Source organism: Hemicordylus capensis, chromosome 1, assembly GCF_027244095.1.
Source record: "Hemicordylus capensis ecotype Gifberg chromosome 1, rHemCap1.1.pri, whole genome shotgun sequence".
In the NCBI taxonomy this organism is placed as follows: Eukaryota; Metazoa; Chordata; class Lepidosauria; order Squamata; family Cordylidae; genus Hemicordylus; species Hemicordylus capensis.
In genome coordinates, this window is record NC_069657.1 from 371,201,074 (window position 1) to 371,207,269 (window position 6,196).

A 6,196-nucleotide genomic window follows, 5' to 3' on the forward strand; every position below is an offset into this window, starting at 1 on the left:
TATTTTGCTCAGCAATATATTGGCAGCCAGTGCAATTCTTTTAAAATCACCGTTATATGGTCTCTTCGGGTTGTCCCAGAGACCAGTCTGGCTGCCACATTCTGTACCAGTTGTACAAAGGCAGCCCCACATAGAGTGAATTACAGTACTCAAGCCTGGAGGTTACCAGCATATATATCACTGTTTTAAGGTCTTTTTCATCCAGAAATGCGCTTAGCAGACTATCAGCCGAAGCTGATAAAAAGTGCTCCTGGCCACTGCCTCAGCTTGAGAAACCAGAGAGAGTTTTGGATCTAGGAGCACTCCGAAGTACTCCAAGTACTTGTACTTGTGTTTTGGGGGGGAGTATAACCCAATCCAGAACGGGGAGATTTAATCCATCTCTTAGGTCTTGACTCCCCACAATCACTACCTCCATCTTATTTGGTTTGTTATCCCTCACCCATCCCATTACCGACTCCAAGCAGGCATTTAGGGAAGTTATGTCATTTCCTGATACAGTTGATATGGAGAAATAGATTTGGGTGCCATCAGCATGTCATCACCTGCATCCTCCTGATGATCTCTCCCAGTGGTTTCATGTAGATGTTAAGGAGCATTTTAGACAGTATGGAACTTTGTGGAACTCCATACAGTAACTCTTGCTTTTCAGAGCAACAGTCTCCAAGTGACACCATCTGGAATCTGCCAGAGACATAGTAATAGAACCAATGTAGAACAGTGCCACTCAATCCCACCTCCCTTAGGTGATCCAGAAGGATACCATGGTTGATGGTACTGAAAGTCACTGAGAGATTGCCTGGAAACATATCAGCAACCAGTGCAACTGTTTAAACAGGCATAATGTTCTTATGTTCTCACATGAGTCACAAGCTGAAAGTGATGCAGTCTGATCGCATAAGAGGAGTTGCTGGATACCTCCACAATAGACTCTGCCCTAATTGTATAATCCAGTTTGGCCTGAATATGAGTGATTTTGTCCACAAAAAAACCATTAAAAGCATCACAGCGGGTAACTGATGATTCTTTATACATAAAGCTTCTTGTTGTGTTTCATAGTGCCTACACGCAGGGCTGGTGCTACCATTAAGCCAACTAGGCAGCTGCCTAGGGTGCAGACCCCAGAGGGACACAGAGTGTAGAGTGTTAATGTGTTAAGAGTGTAAGAAACCAGAATAATGAGTAGAAATATTAGGAAAAAACAGTTCATTGTTTTCAGCACTAACAGTACTGTTAAACTAATCTATAAATTACAAAGAAAAAATCTACCGAAGATGTACTTAAGGTCTGCAAGAATTTGGAAAAATCATTGATGTGTAATGGAAACAAAGATGATGCTGAAGATCTGTGTTGTGAACTTATAGCAATAGCCTGAAGACTTCCAAAGTCTATGCCGCCACAAGGAGTACTTCTGTTCATACTAAAAAAAACCACTCCTGGATGATGTGCCTAATGTTTCCGTTGCTCTAAGGATCCTTCTCATATTTCCAGTTTCAGTGGCAAGTGGTGAATGTAGTTTCTCAAAGCTCAAACTTATAAAAACTTACATACGCTCCACAATGTTTCAAAAGAGACTAGTTGGCTTGGCGACTATATCAATTGAACATGAACAGGCATCAGCACTTGATCTGATTGAATTGGTGACAAAATTTGCAAAGGAAAAGGCACACAAAATGAGATTTTGATGTGGTGTTGAGGGTTGTGTTGCCCTTGGCGGAGGTATGCACTCTACGCCCTTCTAGTTCAAAATGATTTGTGTGCCAAAATATTTTCTTTTGTATTTGAGAAAGATAATAAAAAATTGATGTATTACCTATTCTTGCAATTTAAACTAAATTTAGCAGTTTCAAGTTTTGTGCTTTTCTTTTCCCCCCTACAAAATATTTTTGTAAATGTTTTCAAATGTTTTTGAAAATTGAAGTTGAAATTATTTTTTGGGGTGTGCGCGTGCAAGTATTTAGCCTTGCCTAGGGCGCAAAGTAGTCTGGTACCGGCCCTGCCTACATGGGTCAACCCTTTAGGTTCAGATAAACATTGCTCTGCACATGCGAGAACATCAGGTCTGTGGTAAGAATGCACTTGCCCTGATTTATTGTATGTATGTACATATGTATGTATTAGATTTGTACACCACCCCAAACTTCCATTTCTAGGTAGTTTACAGCAAAATGTATTAGAAAATTAAAACAAAATTAAAACCCTAAAACAATTTAAAACCACAATTCTAGTTAAAAAGCTTGCAAACAAATGTGTCTTTAAAAACTTGTTAAACATTGTCGGAGATGGGGAGGCTCTTATTTCAGCAGAGAGCACATTCCAGAGTCTTCAGATGAACCTCTCCGGATGATCTCAATGGGCAGTGGGGCTCATAGTGAAGAGGAAATTCTCCTAAATAGCCTAAGCTGTTCAGGACTTTATAGGTTATAACCAACACCTTGTATTTTGCCTGGAAATGTATTGGTAGCCAGTATAGTTCTTTAAATCTAGGAGTAATGTGGTCTCTTTGACATGACCTGGAGACCAACCTGGCTGCTGCATTCTGTACCAACTGCAGTTTCCGGACTATGTACAAAGGCAGCCCCACATAAGGCACATTGCTGTAGTCAAGTCTGGAGGTTACCAGCATATGTACTACTGTTCTGAGGTTGTTTATGTCAAGAAACGGACACAGCTAATTTACCCTGTAGACCAGTCCTCCAAGGTGGGCCAATGCATTAAGTCCAGAGCAGAGGTCTGGTCTTCCACCCACCCCAATTGGTAGAATAGCTCTCTCCCTGGAAAAACAGGCCTCACAATGGCACTGTTTTTCTGGGGAGAGCTGGTCTACCAATTTAGGTCGGTGGGTAGACCAACCCTCCGCTCCAGACTTTGTGCATTGGCCCACCTCAGAGGACTGGTCTACCAGGTAGACTAGTCCTTGGAGGTGGGCTGATGTGCTAAGTCTGGGGCAGAGGGCTTTTATATCTGTCAACCTGCATTTGGTATATCAGCTTTCCCTGGGGAAAAAACAGGTGCTCAAATGACTCAAATCAATGCAAGCGATTCAAATTCAATTCATCAAAATAGCTGGCCAAGCCGGCTATTTCGACAAATTGATCTGAAGGTTTTGCACTTCGATTTGAGCTTGAATTGAATAGCAAAATCCAATTTGTGCACATCGCGCGCGCCTGTGTGTATGTGTATCAGGCAGCATAGACATGTGATAAATAAATAAATAATAAATATTGTGTGCCAGAGTGCAATTAAGAGTTTGACAGGAAGAGTATAGCTGAGAATGCAGTGGCTTGCTTGTTTATGCACCTTTACGCAGCTGGGGATGGAAATCTACCCCAAAATCTGGATGAGGGTTAAAGCCATCCACTGAACCCAAGACTTCAGCTTAGCTTTTTTCAGGTCTAAGCTCAACAAGGTTCTCCTAGCCAGTACTAGTGCTTTCTATCCTTAGAATGTCTCTTTTTAACCATAGCAGTTTGTTAACCTCTGTGGCCCTGTCTTCACTAAATGGAGAAGTGTTGCCAAGTACCATTGTTAGTCTGGATTTGTGATCTATGGGTTAAGCTTTCAAGGAACTCTGTTCACTTGAAAAATCACATTACTGTGAGAAAACTGTTTACTTCCTTATTGTTGCAAGTGACACTTAGGACTACTGCTAAGTGAAAGAGATTAGAGAGAAAAATTGTCTCTGTTTCCCCCTCTGTTTACCTGGCTCTGTTTCCCCCTCTGTTTACCTGGCTCTTTCAGTAACACTACACAAAGATACTTTTCATCAGCCCCCTTGCCTCCTATTCACCTTGAATAAGATTTCCCAGTGTTCCTGTTGATGAGGTAAGATCTACCAGATGCAATGGCTGAGATCCAAAACCCACTGTGTCCAGGGCTCTCATTGCTGGCTATGGCAGATGAAGATGTGCAAGAAGAGGCACTCTCTCCTTCTGAAATTGATGCCAATAGCACATTAAAGCACTTACAGGCATGGGATGGTGCTGTGGGATTTCACAAGTGAGACTGAAATTGGCTTTGGCTGAAATTGGTCTGGAATGCAAATATCAAACCTACATTGTCTACCATGTATGTTCAGTTTTTCCTGTGTGTTTTACCCCTCATTAGTAACACCTACCCAAATTGCAGGAAAGAGGCTGAATAGTACATTTAAGCCCCATGTGAGAAAATGCGCAAAGATTAGCAATAGGGATGTGCTTGGAATGGGATTTGCATTCCATTGCGAGTTCGGAACAGAACACACATCCCCAGAACATTCCATCAGAACAACCAGTTGAGCCGGTTATTCCAACTGCACGAGCTCAGGTTTCGAATGCTTTGAGCAGGAGCAGGGGGCAGCGAGGGGTGGTAGGAGGTACCTTTAAAAGTCATTACCTCAGTACCATTTGCACCTGCAAGCCCCCATGAGCTGCGGTGCCCTGCCTGGCATCTCACACTGAGGCTGCCTGGTCTATGGCACTGTTCTGGCCTCTGTGCATGCACTGTAGATGGGGCAGCCTTTGGCGCAAGATGCCAAGTGGGGCACCGCTGCTCATGGGGTTTGTAGGTGCAAGCAGTAACTAGGTAATGATTGCTAAAGGTAACTCCTGCCATCCTTGGCTGCCCACCCTGGTGCCACCTGGAACACTCAAAATATTCTGACTCAAAATAGGGTCGTTCTGTTCTGAGCTTGAAACAGGCCCTTCATTTAAAGGGCATTCTGTTTCTAGCTCGGAATACTCAAAATGGTCGATTTCAAGTCTGAACGTCCCAAGCTTGGAATGTTCTGCACATCCTTATCTAGCAGCCTACCATATGATTACAAGAACCCTTATGTTCCATATAACAGAAATTATGACACATTCAACTATAAACCAGATTGCTCCTCCTCTCTCCTGGTGATTCCTAGATAAGACCTGCTAGTGCCAGAGGTGCAAACCCCTTGGTGCAAGCCAAAGGGCAAGAGCCCACGGGCTCTGGTCCTTGTGGCTCTCAGCCATGAGGTGAGCAGACTGAGGCCCCACCAGCAGAGGCGTAACTAGGGAAAATGGCGCCTAGGGCAAGCACTGAAATTGCGCCTGTGGCTGGCTTGCATTTCGACTCATGCCACAATACAAATAATAAAATACATTATAATTAACAAATATCGACAGGAAGGGTTTTTAAAAATTATTATTCTTTAAGTCCTTTGCATTCCCTTCAACCCCACTGTTTTCAGTATAGTTCCACTATTTTGTTTATTTCCACTGCATCTCTCTACTAAAAGTTTAGAGAACCAAGCCAATCTCGCAGACGGATCCTTGAGTAAGCAGGTGAGAGAAATCACTAGTGAAATTATGTGCAAAACTAAAACAAAACGAGGAGGCAGAAGACAAGGAAAGGAGGCGTAGAGAAGGTGTAGGTTCAACCACCTGCCTGGAGAGAAAGCGGAACTGGTTGTCCGCACACCATGGCTCCCTCGCTTGCAGCCGAGAGCCACCTTAGGTAGCCTGCAGGGACCATGCTCCCCATGGCGGCAACAAACGCTAAGGGGCACTAAATATAACAGAATGATTTCAAGAAGTCAACTGGAGTCTAGCTCATGCCTCCGGTCTAGAGTGGAAGAATGCGGAAAAGAGGTTAATGTTCATCCTCAAACCATTCCATTCTCCCACCACTGAACGAAACGCTAAGCAAGGTGCCAAAAGGGGTTGGCTTGGCGGGGATAATGAGGATGAGAGACAAGTGAGAAATCCCCACCCCTTATTCTCTCTGCAATAAGCAGAACAGTCCCCGCCGCCACCACCCCCGTCCGGGCTCTCTCTTTACCTTTCATCCAGTCCACCACTTGACTTGGGGTCCACTTACTCACAGGTTCCATTATGAGTGCCATGGGGAGAAACTTTACTAAGTGCTCTCTCAGTAACCGCGAAAGGTGAGGCAAGCAGAGTCCGGGTAGCCTCGGAGCTGCGCTGTGAGATTTAAGGTCAGCTTCTGCCTGGCAGCCCGGGAAACCATGAGGCAGCGCAGTAAGAAGCATCAAGTGGAGGGAGATGCTCCCTTTTTTTTAAAAAAAGGAAAAAATTAAATCCTCGCCTTCCTCTCCCAGCTCTTCTCCTGTGTCCGTGCGTGCGCGCCTGTCTGTAGCTCTGGGTGTTCAGTTCATGTTGCTGCCTCAGCGGGGAGCAGGAGAAGAGGGCTGCACGCTCCGACGCCTTCTGCCTGCCGCCCCCTCTGA